The sequence below is a fragment of the Talpa europaea genome, assembly GCF_964194135.1.
Source record: "Talpa europaea genome assembly, chromosome: 12".
Classification (NCBI taxonomy): domain Eukaryota; kingdom Metazoa; phylum Chordata; class Mammalia; order Eulipotyphla; family Talpidae; genus Talpa; species Talpa europaea.
The window spans coordinates 22600728-22621275 of NC_140079.1; the positions used below are offsets into that span (position 1 = coordinate 22600728).

The following is a 20548-nucleotide window of genomic DNA, read 5'->3' on the forward strand; positions in this document are numbered from 1 at the left end:
TTACTAATAGACACATCAAGGTATTGAAACAGTGATTTCATGGAGTTTCTCCTTAAACATAGCCCTTGCAGGGAAGAGCTCCAGGGACCATGGTGAGGGTTCACAGGTGATGTGGTGATGTGGTGATGGGAGATGGACAGGGGACTATACCTGAGTGGAGAAATCAAATACTGTCAAAAATGAACAATGATGTAAAAAATTTAAAAGTTTAATAAAAAGCTATAATAAATAAATAAAATTGGTGAGTTAAAAAAAATGGCCCTTGTGTGTACAAAGATGCTGAGATGTCTGTGGTCTTCAGATGTTTGCTTGAAAAAGATTCTTCAACAACAGGTTCATGTTGCATTTTCTCATCTAGCTGAAGATTCAAAAATTCTCCATAATCAAACTGAAGGCTTTCATTTAGATGACTAAGAGGATTTTTAATAATCTGGCTAGGATGTCCCCAAGGGAGAGACCCACAACAGGACATGTCAGAGGCACAGTCTGAAACAGGTGATTGCCTCCAGGCTGCCAGTCAGCTGTCTGCTAAGATTTGACTCTTGACACAAGGGACACTTTAAAAAAAAAAAAAGATTTTGTTTATTTATTCATACAAGAGCCGGGGTTTAGGCCAGAGTTGTGGGGTGTGGGGGATGAGAGGATTCACCAGAGACAGAGTGGGGAGGAGAACAGGCAGATCCATTGAAATCCACTGCTGAGAGGAGCAGTGGGAGAGACAGAAGAGCTCTGCTATGCTATGTGGGTCACTTCCCTGGCCAGGGATTGAACTCATGATGCAGTGGCTGGTGATAGCTTCATAGTGCTGAGACTTAACTCCTTGCACCACCAGGGAGGCCCTGACACAGGGACACTTAAAGGTGGGAGGCCCAGAAGAACTAGATTCTCTTGATAAGCTTCTGTATTATCAGACGAGGATGTTTCACTCCTATTGAATCTTAAGAGAGCTGAAGTTTGGAATGATAGAAGGAGCACCATGTTTATCTTGACACTTCTTATAAAATTTATAAGGATGTCCCCTGAGAAAGAATTTAATCTGTTTTGCAGAGTATCTGCAGCTGCCAGAAAACTTCCTCGTGATGTTGTTAAGGTCTAAAGCCCATTCAGAATGGGCTCTCTCGTCAAGTCCTATTTCTACCACACAGGAGACAGTGTATCCTACTTTCTGTGGTGAAGGTCAGGAAATATTTTCCATGGGCAACATGCTGACTGGCAGGGTCTGCATGGGTATTTGAGCCCCTCCTGACAGTTGGGGAGGTAGACATTATTTTTGGTGAAGGATGTGGTTGCAGAGACCTCCTGGTGATGGTGGGCAGATGTGGGATCAAGGATGAACGGGACCTGCTAAATAGCCATTTATCCAAAGAAGACATAGAGATGGCCCACAAGTGCATAGAAAAAAGAAAACTTCACAGCACTTAATATGAAGGAAATGCCTATCAAAACCACAATGAAATGTCCCCTCACCCCTGGGAGAATGGCCCATATCTAAAAGACTAGAAACAACAAATGTTGGCAAGGACATGGAGAAAAAGAAAAGCTCACCCACAGTTGGTAGGAACGTAAATCGGTGCAGCCTCTATGGAAAATTCCTTTAAAAACTAAAATCGGTGGGCCTCCCCTGGTGGCGCAGAGGTTGAGCGCTGGGCTGCGAGGCTGCCCGCAGCCTCTGCAGCTCCGGTTCGTTCCCCAGCCACCAGCGAGAGTCCCACAGAAAATAAATAAATAAATAAATAAATAAATAAATAAATAAATAAAAACTAAAATCGGAAATACTGTATGATCTACTTCTAGGTATTTATCAATATATGAAGACTATGAGAACATTAATATGAAAAGAATTATACACCCCTACGTTCATAGCAGCTTATTCCACAATAGCCAAATCAACCTCAATGCCCATCAACAGATGATTAGATAAAGAAATTGTGGTATATGTACTCAATGGAATACTACGTAGCTATTTAAAAAGATGAAGTAGTGTTTTTGGAACAAAGTGGACAAATCTTGAGGTGATTGTGCTAAATCAGAAGGTAAAAGACAATTATTGGATGGTTTCACTCATTTATGGAATACAAATAACCAAAGAAACTGAACTGGCAAAACAAAAAAATAATTCTTAGAATCTGAAAACTACGAAGTTTACCAGACAGGAGGGTGTGGAGCAAGGTAAGGTGATGGGGGACTAGCACTGGAGCTTTGGTGGAGAGTGAGTGAAGCATGTATACATGTTGAGGTATGAAATTATCCCCCTCAAGTTATATAGCTTCAGAAACAAATGGTATATCAATAATATTTGATTGAATAAAAAGTTGATGAAACTTTCTTTTATTTTAAGATTTATTTATTTATTTATTTATTTATTTATTTATTTATTTATTTATTTATTTATTTATACAAGCACTGGGTACAGGCCAGAGGTGTGGGAGGGTGAGAGAATTCACCAGAGCCAGAGCAGGGAGCAGAACAGGCAGAAGGACCGAAGTACACTGCTGAGGGGAGCAGCGGGCGGCAGGAGAGGTCTGCGCGCCATGTGGGACCCTCCTCCGGTGGCCGGGGAGCAGCTGGGGATTGAACTGGCGCTGCAGAGACTGCGGGCAGCTTCGCAACCCAGCGCTCAACCGCTGCGCCAACGGGGAGGCCCTGTTGATGAATCTTGACTCTGGAGTCTGGGCAAGTTTCTTAACCTCCCTCAGTTTACATCATTTCATCCATAAGATTTCTCACATACTTGCTGAGAAGATGATACACAAGATTATGTAAAGAAAGCCGCTAGCACCAGCACACTGGTATTCAGCAATAGTTAACTCCTGTCTCTGTTTCTCCTGAATTTATGCAACAAGACAGCTCAGGACTCTGAAATACATTGTGATCAGATCAGCAAGGGGTCTTTCATCTCTTAGCAAGAAGGGGGAGATAGTATCTCCTTTTCCTAAGAGGAGCTGAGACCTAGCTACTTCCTTAGATGCACACACAGCCAAAGGAGTCAGAGTATCCCTGTGCTTTCCCCCTTCTGCACATCATCCCTCCCCCCCCCACCTCTGAGTTGAGATCCACATCAGAAGATCTTAGCTTAAGTATACTCAGAATTATCCACAGGACAAAATGCCACAGGAAGCCATATGAGAGCGGAATAAGCTGAAGCTAAATTGCAGTCGTTAGATATCTAATCTAACTTCCATGTTTTACAGGATGAAGCAGACACAAGCTCAGAGAGGAACAGCAACCTGTCTAGGGCCACACAGCTAGTTGGTAGTGAGGAAGTTCTGAGACCCCTGGTCTGATTCTAGCTCAGGCTTCTTGCCACTATCTCTCGTGGGCCTCTCTGTCTCCTGAGGGAGCTCTCCCCACAGATCCACGGCTGGCTTTATTTCGCAGTCAAGAGAGATCTATGTGATTTTTTTCTGAGAATCCAGCAGCATGTTTCTCTCTGACATGTAAGCACAGTGCAAAGAATACAAACTGGCAAACCAGGAAACAGAAGTAGTTCCTATCTCCTCGGCTGGGGAATAGCAACATGTATTTTCCCCCCATTCATTCAGACCTAAAACATGAGTTCCAGCCTATAAGCCTGCATTAGTTCCACCACTGTGCAGCTGCTATCCCCACTGTGGGGTTGGATGAGTCTGTCCAGTTCCTTTTGCTCTAACTTCCTCATTTTGTAGACTGAGATGCAGCCAGGGGCTGTGCTATCTCTGGGTCACTCAAATCAGAGGCAGAGCCAAGCTTGGAACCAGTTGCCTAGTGACCAGACCATTCTCTTTCCAGCAGTGTGGAAGATTAACAGCCAGAGCAGCTCTGTCCCTTCCTAAAAGGTCAAGAATGAGAACAGCAAACTCTTTGGTGGTTCCTGACAGAAACAGGTGGGATAAGGTCCAGGGAAGAACTGGCATGTTACCCTCAGTACAGAATGAAGCTCAGTTGAAGCTATAGGATAAAACCAAGGACAATATAAGAAAAGGCTGATTATTTCCTGGTGTCCTTTGGGGAACTCATATCTTTAATGGGCTGAGATGCTGGGAGCTGTCAGCAGCTGCTTGCAGCTGGCGGGTGATGAGACGGATGTCTGTGGTGGTGCGGATGCAGAGATGAGAAGGGGGAGAAACGTTTCCACCTTCCTTACCAGCACACCCACACAAACGCGTGACACAAACTCAGGCCAGTGTTTTGCAGCCTTTTGTTTCGTGTCTTCCTTGACTATCCTTTTCCCAGAGGGTGGGGTAAAGCACAGGACAGATGTGGCCTGGAGCCTGTGTCCCAGAGGCAGTGGAGAGTGGTGGACAGAGTAAGATGTGTGACATCAGAGTGAGCCCTTGAGCACTATCACTTACTGAGTTACCTGGAACAAATTTTTTAACATCTCTGAGCCTCAGTTTTTCATATGAAAAAAAACAGGGATGCCAGGGCTTTGTAAACTCAGGTTGTTTATGTTACTGGAAGTGTAAACTGTAGGTAAAGTGGCATGACCTACTTTGTGTTGGTCATTCCTTTCTGTTTCTTGTTTCTCAGTTGAAGTAAAGAATTAGTTGATTCAGAAGTGTTTGCTGCGTGCTCATAAAAGACACCGCAGGACTCATGGGAGAAGCAGAACCTGGGCACAGTACTCAGGGTGGTGTCTCCTGACCTCCTGAGGATGAGCACCAGGAGGTGTGGGAAGACCCTGTTCACTGGCTCACCAGGGTCCATTGTCAACACTCTGTGACCAGAGAGGCTTAAAAATTGAAACCCTTTTCTAGCCAATAATTCAGGCATAAGAGAAACTTTCAGTTTCCTTTTACTAGGTTTCTTTTCCCTTAGGGAACTTTGGTAAACATTTGTTTTTATCTTATGTGCAAATCAGAAGTAGTTTTGCCTCTACGGGCCATCCAGTTGAAATTGGTGGGAGATACATGATTGCTCATAAACAACCATAAGCCAAAGATAAAACATAAACACTGGCCTGAAAAAGGCATAGGTGAAGTGCTATCGAATTTAAAAACAAGAAACAACTTCTTCCTACATAGTGATCAGGGACTACTTCATGGAGGAGATGACATTTCGGTTGGGTAGGGCTTAAGCACCCAAGGTTAGGACATTCAGACAAGGTTCCCAGTCCCTATCTCACCAGCCCCAAGCTTCCTCACAATTTTAAATCACGTTAGGGTACCCAACAGTTCTTGCCAAGTGAGGTAATTATAACTCTGAACAGAACAGGATATAATTGCATCTTGTACTCATAAAGCACTTTCTTCAAAATCATTTAAAGTTACAATCTAACTCATCCCTCTGAAGTGGGCAGAGTGGATAAAAAATAAAGAAGGGGGCCTCACTGGTGGCACAGGCGGTTGAGCGCAGCACTGTGAAGCTGTCCACAGCCTCTACAGTGCTGGTTCGATCCCTGCCGGCCGTGGAGATACCCACATGGCACAGCAGACCTCTCCTGTCTTGCCCGCTGCTCCCCTCAGCAGTGTATTTCAGTCAGTCTGCCTGTTCTGTTCCCCACTCTGTCTCTGGTGAGTCCTCTCACCCTTCTGCACATCTGGCCTGTACCCTGGTTCTTGTATAAAAAAAAGTATCAAAAAAAAAAAAAGAATAAAGAAGGAAGCTCACAAAATGCAAATGAGGTCCCAAAACCTTGTCACCGGGCCTCCCCGGTGGCGCAGCGGTTGAGCGCTGGGTTGCGAGGCTGCCCGCGGCCTCTGCGGCGCCGGTTCGATCCCCGGCTGCTCCCCGGCCACCAGAGGAGGGTCCCACATGGCGCGCAGACCTCTCCTGCTGCCCGCTGCTCCCCTCAGCAGTGTACTTCGGTCCTTCTGCCTGCTCTGCTCCCCGCTCTGGCTCTGGTGAATTCTCTCACCCTCCGGCGCTTCTGACTGTACCCAGTGCATGTGTAAACAGAACAAACAAACAAACAAATAAATAAATAAACATGCCTCTATTAAAAAAACAAAAAAAAACAGGGGCCTCCCCAGTGGCGCAGCGGTTGAGCGCTGGGTTGCGAAGCTGCCCGCAGCCTCTGCGGTGCCGGTTCGATCCCCGGCTGCTCCCCGGCCACCGGAGGAGGGTCCCACATGGTGCGCAGACCTCTCCTGCCGCCCGCTGCTCCCCTCAGCAGTGTACTTCGGTCCTTCTGCCTGCTCTGCTCCCCGCTCTGGCTCTGGTGAATTCTCTCACCCTCCCGCGCTTCTGACTGTACCCAGTGCATGTATAAAACCAAACAAACAAACAAATAATAAATAAATAAATAAGACATGCCTCTAGAAAAAAAATTTAAAAAAAAAATAAAAAATAAATAAATAAAAAAACAAAAAAAAACAAAAACCTTGTCACCTACTTGGAAGCACCCACCTTCATCATCCTCCATGTAAGAAGGTGCATATACCCTCCAGTTACGGCAGCAGGTGCCTTTAGCTAACACGCACCTTCTAATGAATTTGCACTCAGGGTGAAGGTACAGGAAATTCCTATGAGGAGGATGAGCAGTTCAGATCCATTAGCCCTAAGACCCAGTCATGTATTTGCTCAAATTACTCAGGAGCTTTCCCTGGTGACTAGTAGAATGTTTTTGTAAGATTTCCGGTTGGGCTTAGGGCTGGACTGTCAATTGAACTTGGTTTCACTAGGACCATTTTAAGCCCTCTGAATAAACTGACCCAGACAACTATGTGTTTGAAACTTATCCATCTGTATACCCACTAGGACTGAAAGAGTTAATAGCTGTTTTTTTTGAACACCATAAAATAATGTGTTGGCAAGAATATAGGGAGATTAAGACCCTTGTGCACTGTTGCACTGTTGGTAGGAATGTAAAATAGTGTAGCTGTTATGGAAAATAGTATGATGATTCCTCAAAAAAAAAAACAAAAAACAAACAAACAACTACTATGACCCAGCAAACCCACTTCTGAGGATATGCTCAAAAGAACTGAAGCCAGGGACTCAAAAAGATATTTTTACAACCATGTTCATAGCAGCAGAATTTACAATAGCCAAGGTTAGAAAACATTCAAACTTTCCATTGATAAACGAATAAACAAAATGTGGCTTATACATACAATGGAATATTATTTAGTCTTTTTTTTTTTGTATTTGAACTGTTTTTTTTTAAATAATAAATTTTATTTTTATATTCCCCATACAATTGCAACCCCCCTGGAATATTATTTAGTCTTAAATGGAAAGAAATTCCGACATATAGTACAACATGGATGAACCTTGAGGACTTAACACTAAGAGGCATCAATCAGAGACAAAAGAACAAGTATTGCATGATTCCACTCATAAGAAATATGCAGAGTAGTCAAATTTAGAGAGGCAGAAAGAATGGTGATTTCCAGGACTGGAGGCAGAGGAGAATGGTATTGAATGGGTATAGAGTTTTAGGTGTGCAAGATGAAAAGAATTCATGTGAAAAGATATATGCATGCCTATGTTCATTGCAGCACTATTCATAATAGCCAAGATATAGGGCCTCCCTGGTGGCACAGGCAGTTGAGCGCAGCGCTGTGAAGCTGTCTGCAGCCTCTGCAGTGCCGATTCGATCCCCGCCAGTCGCAGAGCAACCCACATGGTACGGCAGACCTCTCCTGTCTCGAACCCACTGCTCCCCTCAGAAGTGTATTTCGGTCATTCTGCCTATTCTGTTCCCCACTCTGTCTCTGGTGAATCCTCTCACCCTCCCGCAAATCTGGCTTGTACCACGGTTCTTGTATAAATAAAATAAATCTTTTTCAAAAAATAGCCAAGATACAGAGACAATCTAAGTACCCTTCTATGGACAAGAGGGTAAGGAAGATGTGCTCTTTAGTCACACTGGAATACTGCTCAACTAAAATAAAGTTGAAATCTTGCTATTTGTGACAGCATGGGTGGACTTTATGGGGGTCCTGCAAAGTCACAGAAGTCAGAAAGAAGAAGATAAATACCATATGGTTTCAATCATATGTGGAAAATTAAAGAAACCAAGCAAGTGGAAAAATGAAACCAAGTCCTTAGATTCTGACAACAAAATGGGGAAGGGTTGGGGGGTGGGCGGGACTGGTAGAGGAGTCAGGAGGGGATGGCAGCTAGGCCTTTGGTGGTAGGTGTTGTGTGGTATATACATCTGTCAAGGTGTGAAGCTGCACACCTGAAATGTATTCAGTTTAAAAACCATGTTACCTCAATAAAAAGAAACCAAAGTTAAAGCAAAAAACATAAAGCATCTAGACCCCCGCTCTGTCACCTCCCATCCACCCCACAAAAAAGAATGAAAAGAGTTGTGGAGTTGATGGCAGTGAAATGATTGCACAACAATCTGAACATATTTAATGCCACTGAAATATACATTTAAAAATGGTTACATTGGGCCTCCCCTGGTGGCGCAGTGGTTGAGCGCTGGACTGCGAAGCTGCCTGCAGCCTCTGCAGCGCCGGTTCGATCCCGGCAGCCAGCGAAGGTCCCACATGGTGTACAGACCTCTCCTGCCGTGCCTGCTGCTCCCCTCAGCAGTGTATTTCATCAATCTGCCTATTCTGTTCCCTACTCTGGCTCTGGTGAATTCTCTCACCTTCCCACGCTTCTGACAGTACCCAGTGCTTATATAAATAAATAAATAAATCTTTTTTAAAAAATGGTTAATTAATAAATTTTATGGTATGTGTATTTTACCCAAAGTGAAAATAAATAAACAAACAAACAAATAAATAAATAAATAAAAACAAGTACAATATTACTGTCTTTAAAAAAAAAATCTGCTCCTAAACCATCCAGATTAACTGTGACTTATTTTATTTTTTGGAGTGCATCATGGTATAATTAAAAGGGTTTAACCACAAATTGAAATTAGTAATTGAGCCCAGACTCTTGGTTCTGTTGCTTATTAGCTGTTCAATCTTATTCTTACTGAGCCTTACCTTCCTTGTCTTTGGTCACATATAATAATGTCTACTTTGACTGCTTCACTGAGTAGATGTGAACTCCAGTGAAATTATTTATGTGAATGTGCTTAACAAATCATAGGCACTAAACAAATATGAAGGATGTGTCAAGAGGTTAGGACCTATTGTAATATTTTCCAACTTTTCTTGCCAAGAAGTTCCTTCGATCACACCTAAATTCTTTCTAACACAACTTCAGCCAGCTTGAAAACAGCCTTTATGCAGGGACATTTCCAAATTCCCAGTTTAGAGAGTCTTCCATCTGGCAGGTGTCAAAGGGGACAGCAGGAACCGTTAGCAGAACCATTTGGAAACACTAAGTTTTGGGGCCAAGGACAGAATTCTTCTGCAGGTCCAGTTTGGTTTGCAAATTCCTGACTGTCATAGCAACCCCAAAAGCAAAGAAGGACTGGTTAGTGTCATCTTTGACTGTAGCTGGGGCTGGGAATGCACTCAGGTTGACCAGAGTAGTGTTCACTGGTAATCACTCTGCCTCTAGGTCCAGGATGGGCGAGGCAGGGAGCTTCCCAGTCTTAAGCCCTCCGGCTGCATCAGTTCTCCATCTGCTGCTCTTCTCCCAGTGGCACTGCCAGATCCAGAGTGGGGAGGGAGTTTCCAGAAGAACTCTGTTGGGGAGGGAATTAGGACAGAGTAGAAGCAGAAGTCTATAGCCCTTGTGAAGAGGTAGGAAGGCAGCTTGAGGAAGGGGTAACTGACAGCACTTCCAATATCCCTGCTCTGCAAAACCTTCAAACATTTGCAACCAGGACTTTTTGCTGGTGTTGGAGACCTAAAAATGTTGCAAATCTGAAAAACATAATTGGCTTCAAAATGTAAAAAGAAAACTGTGAAAATGAAATGAATAAGTGCCTCATTAAATCTACAAATGTTATTATGTCATTTTCTTTAATTGTTACATTTATCATAACAAGATTTTACCTCCTTGAAAATGATTCATGGGCTAGTTTTTCATCATTGGCAGAATTCCTGATTATGTGCAGTGATTGCCAAGAAATCATTGTTAGATCAAATTTCAAAGAAAAAATTATAAAAATATTGTAATTGTTAAAAAAAAATGCTGGAGACTGGATATATTTTAATATGCTTAATATGATGTGATGTAGGGTTTCCAAAAGGCCTGTGACAGTCAGTCTCAAAATGTTTATGTTTCTCTTTTTCCTCTTCCTCCTCCCTCTTGCCCATCTTTTCCTCCCTCTTCTTCATTGTCATCTTCTGTTTCTTCTCACCTCTCTTCTTTCTCTTTCCTCACTTTTCTTCTCCCTCCCCTCTTTCCCTCCATCCCCTACCTTGCTCTTCTCTCCCTCTCTCATCTTGCCCTCTATTAACAGGCACCATATTGTTGTAGCCTTATATGCAAACAGGATGAAATAGTGGAGAAGCTCTATGAACTCAAGGGCTTGTGTTTTCACTACAGGTACCACATTCCAGGCAAACCTTGGAGATACATTTTTTTAAAGATTTATTTATTTATGCATACAAGAGCTGGGGTAGAGGCCAGAGGTGGGGGGGGGAGGGGGGAGAGGATTCACCAGAGACAGAGTGGGGAGCAGAACAGGCAGACCGATGAAGTACACTGCTGAGGGGAGCAGTGGGCAAGACAGGAGAGATTTACTGCGCCATGTGGGTCACCTCCCTGGCCAGGGAGCGAACAAGTACTGCAGAGGCTCCTGGTAGCTTCACAGTGCTGTGTCCTAACCCCTTGCACCACCAGAGAGGCCCCACGCCTTGGAGATATTGTGGATTTGGTTTCAGATCATCAAAATAAAGCAAATATCACAATAAAGTGAGTTACACAAATTTTTTGGTTCCTCAGTGCCTATGAAAATTTTATTTATACTATGTTGTAGCCTATTAAGAATGCAGTGTCAGGGGTCTCCCCGGTGGCACAAGGGGTTAAGATGCAACCTATGAAGCAATCCGCAGCCACTGCAGCATGAGTTCGATCCCCTGGCCGGCCAGGGAGCAACCCACATGACACAGCAGACCTCTCCTGACTTACCCGCTGCTCCCCTCAGCAGTATATTTCAGTCAATCCACCTGTTCTGCTCCCCACTCTGTCTCTAGTGAATCCCCTCACCCGCCACACCTCTGGCCTCTACCCCAGGTCTTGTATGCATAAATAAATAAATCTTTAAAAAAAATAAAAGAATGCAGTGTCATTATGTCTAAAGAAACCTATGTATATACCTTAATTAAAAAATATTTTAATGACAAAAAATTCTAACCATTGCCTTGAGCGATGAGCCCTTTAGTGAGTTGTAACCATGAGCCCTTTAGTGAGTTGTAACCTTTTTTTTGCTGGTGGAAAAAACGTAATTTTTGCAAAGTACAGTAAAGCAATGTGCAATAAACCAAAGTAGGCCTGCACTATCTATGTGGTCCTCTGGTATGATCTATCCATTTGTAAAATGAGATGATAACAGTGGTTTCCAAGCATTCTTGTGAAAATTAAGTTAGATTAGAAATGTCAAAATGCTGATTGTTTTTAGTTTTATTACTACTAGTCATAATAACCACTCATATATCACTAATCTTTATATAAACATTGACATGACTTCTATCTACTGGGACAGTTATCTTCTACAGAACCATGTCTCTGTTTTTCCATCTCTTTATGCCAAGGCAAGTACAATATCCTGCCTAAAAGTCAATTTTGTTAAACCTGTTTGATTGTGATGCTGCTTCTCCCCATGGGTGAGATTTGGAATTACTGAGGAGGCATCAACTAATTTGTAAAACTGCCAAGTAAAGTATCACCTCTTTAGTTGCTGGATCCTGTTCAGGGGCTCTCAGCAGGAGGCCACTGGGCCACTGATTAAACTTACCAATCAGAAAGGAAATATTCCAATATTTAATAATGAACCTACTAAAATCAGCCTTCCTCACCCCAGTAGAATCTATTATTAATTTCTTCATTTATTCAGTCTGTCAACACCTACATTGTTCAAGCAGCTCCTCTGTGCAAGTCCCTAGAGTACAGAAACACAACCTAAAGAAACCTATGATCGAGTGAGAATGGATGGCTAATAATCAAATAGCATCAGTAAGAACCGTACATGAAAACTGTCATATGAAAAGTATACTTGTCTGGGGGTCAGGACCACAAAGTCACCTCGCACTGGATTATGGAAGTCTTGAGGGAGAAGGTGACTTCTGAGTTAGGGCCTTGAAGGATGGATCAGATTTCGGTACACGAGTGAGAAGGGGGTGGAATCCAGATGGAGGAAATGCCAAGAGCAGAGGCTCAGGATGGGAAAGGGAGTGGTTTGGAAGGATCTGTGAGTGGTAACATTTAGCTGGAACATAAGAAGCACGTGGGTGGCTCTAAGGCCATAGGGTGGAATTGGGCCAAATCATTGCAAAAATGTCTAGATATTAACCAGTGTGTAAAGAAACCTGTTAAAGGTTTTTGATCTAGGGAGCAACATAGTCTTTAGGAAGGTTGGTCATATTTAGTTGTAAACATTGAAAGGAAGGGGGAGGGATTGGAAATGGTTAAGGGGGTGGTTGGAAACAACTGGATTTGGAAATTTCTCCTTAAAGACATTTGATGTTCCAGGTGAGAGGTAAAGAGGGCTGAGCTGGGACAGAGGCCATGTGCCTAAAAGGAAGAGAGAAGGGGTGTAATTTGTGAATAGAGTAAGGAGACTTGGTGATCTCATTACCAAATGAGGGAGGGATAGAGAGAAGTCAGCCATAAGGTTGATTTCAAGCCAGGACAACAAGAAAAATTTTGGTGCTAGGATCAGAAAGAATTCTAGAAGCCGGGATAGGCAGTTCATTGGGAGAAAGCCCAGTGAGTTCACATGATGAGTTAGAGGACCCTCCAGGACCTCCCTCTGGTGGAAAGTTCACTGGTGTTCAAGCTTGAATTTGGATTATAGACTATCTACATCAGAAAAGGGCAGCAAAGCAGGGGCTGCATGCGAGAGGCAGAATTGCCCACTGGGTCAAACTTCGAAACAGCAGTGAAAAGTAAAGAGCAAATGGGGTGCTTAAGGGAATGCAGAGATCTCCAGACACCACCAGGGCACCATCAGTGGAACAGCACATTGAACCAAACTTTAGAGTCAAATCTTCTAGGTCAGACTGGCAGCCCCAGCAACTTGTGGCTAAGTGCCGGCCTGGTGTACTGGTTCCCACACTTCTCCTTCTCCTCTCTCTCCACCTCCTCCTGCATGGGTGAGAAGAGAACTACATAGAGAAATTAGCTCTCAGATTGGCAAGAAGTCAGCAGAGAGGTGCAAGAGAGGGTCCTGCCAGGAAGTCCCTCAACAGAGAAGTGAAAGTAAAGATCGTGGGCCAAGCACCAATGAACAGCAAAGAGAGAACAAGAAGACTGTGCATAAGCACTGGGTATCCTGCTCTTGTCGGTTCTCTTACACCATCTTCCTTTTAGAAAGAATGTAAGCTCCAGGGCCTCCCTGGAGTAAGGGGTTAAGCACAGCACTATGAAGCAATCCCCAGCCTCTGCAGCAAGAGTTCAATCCCAAGCCTGCCAGGGAGCGGCCCACATGGCGCAGCAGACCTCTCCTGACTCGCCCGCAGTTCCCCTCAACAGTGTATTTCGGTCAATCTGCCTGTTCTGCTCCCCACTCTGTCTCTGGTGAATCCTCTCACACTCCTGCATCTCTGGCCTGTATCCCAACTCTTGTATGCATAAATAAATACATCTTTAAAAAAAAAAAAAGAATGTAAGCTCCATGGGGATAGGGATTTCCTAAAAATCTTATGGAAAATTTTCAACCTAAAAAGTAAAGAGAATAGTATATTGAATGAACCTCCATGTTTCCATCACCTGCCTTTAACAATCAGCCACAGCAAGCTAATCTGTATCACTTAATTCATCTATACCCGCTGGGCACTCTCTTCCCCAAGCCCTATCATTTTGAAGCAAATGGGAAAGACTATTTGCATGTTCTTCTGATTTCCTATTTTGCAATCCAGCAGCCCCTTTGTTGGTCATAATACAAGCTCTGAGGATGGGAAGAAGGCATAGGAAAGAACCACCAGTTTACCTGTAATTCCTCTTTTAATCATAAAGAATGGTCATCAATTTTGCTCCTTCAAATTGTCACCAAGTCTCTGAGCAACATATACAGAACCTAACAAGAGAAATCCACAAGAATCTCTTTCCTGGCCCAGTTAAAAAGAGAAGGGCTACAATTTGAGTTTACCAGAGTATGCTTTGCATCCAGCAGCCTCATCCTAATCATAAACAAACAATAATTCTGTTCTGAGGGCAGGGTAAGACTCTGGAGATCAGAAATACGTGCCTGGCCCAAGGGGCTCAGTTCAGTATGTAGGAACAATTGAACCTGGGTGGTCGCCAAGTCACAGATTGCTCTTCTTTCCCACGGCATCTCTCTGTTCTGGTCTACAACACACCTGCCCTGCTCCTTCTGTTGCTCAGCCTTTGAGCCCAAGTAGGGAGAAGAAAAACTAAAGAGGCAGGGCAAGAGAATGAACATGAAAGAATTTGGGGAAAACTCATATAGTCATAAATCTCCCTAAATCAGTTGGTGCTCTGAGAGTCAAAAAGGGATCAGGCTAGAGGTTCATGGGAGGTGGGATCCATGTAAAGAGAAAAGGCTGCTGAGGAGTGGAGTCCTCTTTTGGACTCCATTCAAGCAGTTCTGGTGCCTTGAGTGCCAAAAGGACTTCAGTCAAGTGTGGATCCTCTGTGAAGTAGCCTTTATTACTGAGGTGTCATGAACAATGCTATAGTAAGGCCCCTTTGATTATGGGAACCACAGAATAAAAATGGAAAGCATTTATGGAATTCAGTTTTACCAAAGATTTTTTTCATGGGGGAAAGATATTTTAATATTAAAATAATCTTGGGGGACCTTCCTAGTGGCACAGGGGTTAAAGACACAGCTCTATCAAGCTATTCCCAGCCACTACAGCAGGAGTTCGATCCCCGGCTGGCCACATGGTGCAGCAGACCTCTCCCGTCTTGCCCTGCTGCTCCTCTCAACAGTGTATTTCAGTAGATCTGCCTGTTTGGCTCCCCACTCTCTCTGGTGAATTCTCTCTACACCTCTGGTCTATACCCCAGATCTTGTATGCATAAATAAACAAATGTTTAAAAATAAACAAATAAACATAAATAAACAAATGTCTTGGGTATTTGATGGAACAGAATGTACAATCATCACAAATTTCTGAATATAAAAATTTAAAGAAGACTCCCAACTGTAGTGGCCTGTTTGGAGAGTTATTTTCTTTCTTCTGCTTTTAGTGGCATTTTGGGGAAAATTTGACAGGCACAATCCTGATATTTCATGGGACAGGTAAGTTATGATTTGGCGGTGTTGCCCTCAAACCAGTAGGCTCTTGATTCCTGTTAGCTGGCGAGGATGGCAGCTTTTTTGTCTCCTGCGATGGGCTCAGCCTGACCCTCCTCTGAGCCTCTGTCCAAACTATCACTTATGTCTGAGACAGCCTTCCACCTCCTGTCAGCCACATCACATCTCTTCCTCTCCCTACAATGCAAGTCAAGGTGTTATCGCCAAATCTGTCTATTGCCTATTCTAAATGGGTTCTGCCATCCGCCGCATCAACACAAAACATATGAGACTTTAATGGGAAGGAACTTTAATAAAACTAGGAAACAATACAGGTAAGGCAAAGAGTCTAGTTTCTAAATAAAGCACCCAAAGTTACCCGTCCCCTCGTGGGTAAAAGTCCATCCATATGGGATTGGCCCAGAACAAGGCCCCAAAGCCTGCCACAAGTCTAAAGCACCTTCCAGTGGGGACCCACAGAAAAGGGTCAGAAACAACCAGACAAGCCCGGAAGGAAAAGAGCAAAATCAACATCAAGATAAAAGCTGCCATTGTCACCTCCCCACGGGTCTCACCCACATCTGTGTCACCCAGTCCACGACCAAAAGACAAGCGCAGTTTCTTCACGTGTCTCTAGGCTCCATGCGCCTCCTCCAGGTCTCCTGGCGCCATCCTGCTTCCTTCCTTCCTCAGTCTCCTCTGCATCTTCTTCTCTTCCTGCTCAGCTCCACCCTCCCTTGGGTGGGGCAGGGAACCTCCCCCTTTCCTGGGGACCACCCTGTTACAATGGTTGTTCTTCTCAAGATAGTTTGCCTGACTATGTTAAGAGAAGTGACTCTCAAAAGATAATCTGGAAACTCTGCCATGCTGAGATGCTGACACTAGATTCTGATACGAAATATTTGTATGATTTTGTATAGGATCCAATGGTTTGTGAAACTGTCACACACTCATCAGGTAATCATTCCAGTTCATTCCAAGGAGTTTTCATTAATAATTTTAATATTGATTATGGATTGAAATGACCATTTTAATATATTGGGTTAAATAAATACATTAATAAATTCACCTTTCTTTACTTCACTTAGTGTGATTAGAAAAGTTTGTTTTTTAATTGAGATATAACTAATGTAGCATTATATCTGTTTCAGGCGTATGACTTAGTTTTGATATATATAGAGAGAGATATATATTAAGTGATATATATATAGAGAGAGAGATTATAGAGAGAGAAAGATTATATCTAGAGAGAGAGAGAGAGACAGACAGACAGAGAGCACGCATGCAAAATGGTTACCACAATAAGTTTTGTTAAAATCCATCACCACATGGTTATAATTTTGTGTGTGTGTGGCAAGGACTCCCCTCTTAGCAACTTTCAAATACACAATAAGGATTGTTAATTATAGCTTCCGTGCTATACATTACATCCTCAGGTCTTTTTAATTTTATTACTGAAAGTTTTGACCTTCTTCACTCCTAACCCCCTCCACACCCCAACCCAGGGCAAGAATTATTTTTAATCCCCTTTGCGATCAGGCTTCAGGCCATAATGCTTTACAGAAGTTAAGTAACTCACCCCAAGTGCTTTACAGAAGTTAAGTAACTCACCCCGAACCACATAAATAGGAAGGGTTCTTTCAACTCTATAGAGAAAAATTACTCAAAAGTTGGAAATAGGGTCCTCCCTGGTGGCACAAGGGTTAAGATGCAATCTATGAAGCTATCCACAACTACTGCAGCACCATTTCGAACCCCGGCCAGGGAGGTGATGGTACAGCAGACCTCTCCTGTCTTGCCTGCTGCTCCCCTCAGCAGTATATATCAGTCATTCTGCCTGTTCTGTTCCCCACTCTGTCTCTGGCGAATCCTCTCACCCCATCCCCCCACATTTCTGGCCTGTACCCCAGTTCTTGTATGCATAAATAAATAAATCTTTTTTTCAAAAGTTGGAAATAAAGCAAGAAGGTGACTGTGTGTCCTCTCATGTCATTATTGGGCAACGTTTAGAAGCTCTCCTAACATTTATTTAGTTTAGTGCAGGAAGGTCAGCTCTTGGCCTGCAAACTGTTCTGTCTCCCAGTAGCCAGTCTTAGAAGGCCTCCCAATATGGCTTAATGCTCTGTTATTGCTGTCTTGAAATTCTTAGTAATTTTGAACCAAGGACCCTGAATTTTCATTTGCTCAAGGTTCAGCAAATTAGGTAGCCATTAACTAGTGTTTGTTATTCACAATTAATTAGGGGGTCAGACTCTATGAAGTTACACATTAATTTGTAGATATGGTCCAGTAGAGATGCAAATGATTTGTCTATTAGAAAGATACCCTGTATTTTTAATGCCCTGTGGAACATTAGATTTTTCTCTAACTTAAAAAGCAAACAAACTTATTTTAGTGTGCCTTTCCCTCTGAGCTATTATATATATCCCACTTCCATAATTGCCCTTAGAATCAGCATTTCTACCTGACTCATTTCTCATTGGTTAATAAGTTAAATGTTATTTTAACTTATAGTCTGTCTTTCTCTACTCATGGAGAGCCCAGCCTGATTATACATCAATTTGTCATATGTATTTGTGTTAATTTTTAAATTTCCTCTTCTTTTCCATAATCTGTCTATCTATTGTAGGAGTACTGCAAGATTTATGTTAATGGAACTTTAGAATACAATTAGTATCTGCCGGCTAGGTACTCTTCATTACAGTTCTTTAAAAATATTTCTAGGGTATTCTAGAATCAGTTTGACTGGTTAAAAAAAAACTGAGTATTTCATTGAAAGTACATTAAATTCTTAGATATATTCAGGAGAATTGACTTTTTAATAATGCTGTCTGGCTACCAAAGAGGATTAAAAGCCTTTCCAGTTAATCAAATAACCCATTTAGTTTAGTTTCAGCCTTTTAGTGTTTTTTATTTTATTTATTTATTTATTTTATATTTATCTTTGATAAATCTTTGATAATTCTTAACTTTGTTTCCAGGAATTTTTGTGGTTTTTTTCCCTAATTGTTATAAAATAGTTCTTTTCTTTTCTTTTTTTTTTAAGATTTCTTTATGCATACAAGAGCTGGGGTATAGGCCAGAGGTGTGGGGGGGTGAGAGGACCCACCAGAGACAGAGTGGGGAACAGAACAGGCAGATTGACCAAAATACACTGCTGAAGGGAGCAGAGGCGAGTCAGTATTACTGAATGCCGGCCTCAGTTTCCCTCAGCCAATAAAAGGAAACCAGTTTGAGGAAAAGGAAAGTGGTTTTATTTGTCAACAAATGAGGAGGGTGGCAGACTCATGTCCAAAAGACCACGGTCCTGCTCTTTAGCCATAGGCAGAGGTATTTATACTAGGGGGAGATGGGCGGAGGTTCGCGAAGGGGAGGGGAAAGGGGTCCTCACGGAGACAAGTGGGCACCAGCTCAACAGGAAGATGGATGGGTACCAGCTGATTTTCACAGAGGTTGATGGGTGTCAACTCATTCATCTTAAGGGAAGGGGAAGGTGTCAGCAGAAAGAAGGATGATCACCTGCTTGTTTTCTTTAGGGAAAACCGGTGGGCACCAGCTTGTTTTTCTTCTCAAGGGGAGGGGGAAGCTGCAACAAATGGGAAAGACAAGCTATTAATCCTGTTAATGCTAGATAAGGGGGAATTACAAGAAATGGGAAAAGACAAACTTGTTAACTGTATCATCAGGAGAGGTCTGCAGCATCATGTGGATTGCTCCCTGGCCCACCAGGGGATTGAACTGGTCCTGCAGTGGCTGTGGATTGCTTCTTAGGTTGCATCTTAACCCCTTGGGCCACCAGGGAGGCCTCAAAATAGTTCTTTTCTTTCATATTATCTTTTATTTGTTGGTCTATATGAAAGTTACTAGTTTCTGAATATAATTGTGTATGATCCTGTTTGCTAATTTCCTTTACTCTAACATCTCATACCAAGCATCTAAGATAACTGGTGACAGGGAGGTTTTTCATGTGCCTTTTTGGGAGTTGGGGCTTCCTAGGGCTTCTTAGTGACAGTTGGTGCAAGTGGAGAAACAGAGAGGGTAGATTTCATTGATATTTCTGGGATGAATAATAAGTTGCTAAAAGTCTTGGAAGACTGGTTCATATTTTTTAGGATGCACACAATATTGAATCTGCCTCCCTGCCTTAACTACCACGGCACTAACACACACATTCAGTTCACTTGGCAGGTGAATTGCCCCTGTAGCTAAAAACATGGTTTACTAGAAACCATAGGTTCCCCCTCAAACAAATCTGCTCTGTATATTTTAACTCTAACTTAAGTGATTTCTCTTCACTGAGCATCTCTAAGAAGCAGCCCCAGAAATTATCCTTGTCCACTTGGGTTTTCTTTCAATTTTGGTCTTTATTTATTTTTGCTTTTTTCCAGCTATACTGAGATATTATTGACATAATGTACATACATTTAAGATGTGCAATGTGCTGATTTGATTCATGTATTTCTTGCAAACTGCTTAGGCAATAAAATTAGTTAATACTTCTATCTCCTCATATAATTTCAACTGCAGTGTGTGTCTGGTGATAACACTCAAGATCTACTCCCTCAACAACTTTCACGTATATAATTGTTAATTAGAAAACCAAGCTGTGCACTACATTCCCAGATCTTATTTGTCTCACAGCTGGGAATTTGTATCCTTTCACGACCTCACCTTGTTTCCTGCATCCCTCAGGCCCTGGCAACCACCACTTGACTCTATTTCTGTGAGTCTGGCTTCTTTCAGGAGAGGTTCAGGGCTTCCAAAGGGCCTTCGGAAACCTGCCTGGGTAAGAACGCTTAGAAGTGATGACTTTCCCATTGTCTTAAAACCTGAAATAATTCTCTGGGGAAAGTAATCCTTCTCCAGTCAGGGATCCTGCCTAAGTGTAAACACACAGAAGAGTGGGATCATTTTAATATTGATCATATATTGAAATAACAATTTTAATATGTTGGATTAATAAATATATTAATAAATTCACCTTTTTTTTTTTAAAAAAAGATTTATTTATTTATTTATATAAGCACTGGTTATAGTCAGAAGCGCGGGAGGGTGAGAGAATTCACCAGAGCCAGAGCGGGGAGTAGAACAGGCAGATGGACGAAGTACACTGCTGAGGGGAGCAGCGGGCGGCAGGAGAGGTCTGCGCGCCATATGGGACCCTCCTCCAGTGGCCGGGGAGCAGCCGGGGATCGAACCAGCGCTGCAGAGGCTGCGGGGAGCTTCGCAACCCAGCGCTCAACCGCTGCGCCACCAGGGAGGCCCAAAATTCACCTTTTTTTTAACCTCACTTAGCGTGACCAGAAAAGTTTGGGATGATTTTAGGGGGACAGAAAGAGA

General features: G+C 42.8%; 1 pseudogene across 1 annotated transcript; it reads right to left on the minus strand.

Annotated features, from left to right (window-relative positions):
• Positions 1-208: 208 nt before the first annotated feature.
• Positions 209-20026, minus strand: LOC311181426 (E3 ubiquitin-protein ligase RNF138-like; annotated as a pseudogene). Its single transcript has 3 exons — positions 19880-20026; positions 854-1165; positions 209-557 (listed from the first exon to the last, which is right to left on the minus strand). The product of its transcript is annotated as an E3 ubiquitin-protein ligase RNF138-like (transcript).
• Between the last annotated feature and the right edge of the window lie 522 nt (positions 20027-20548).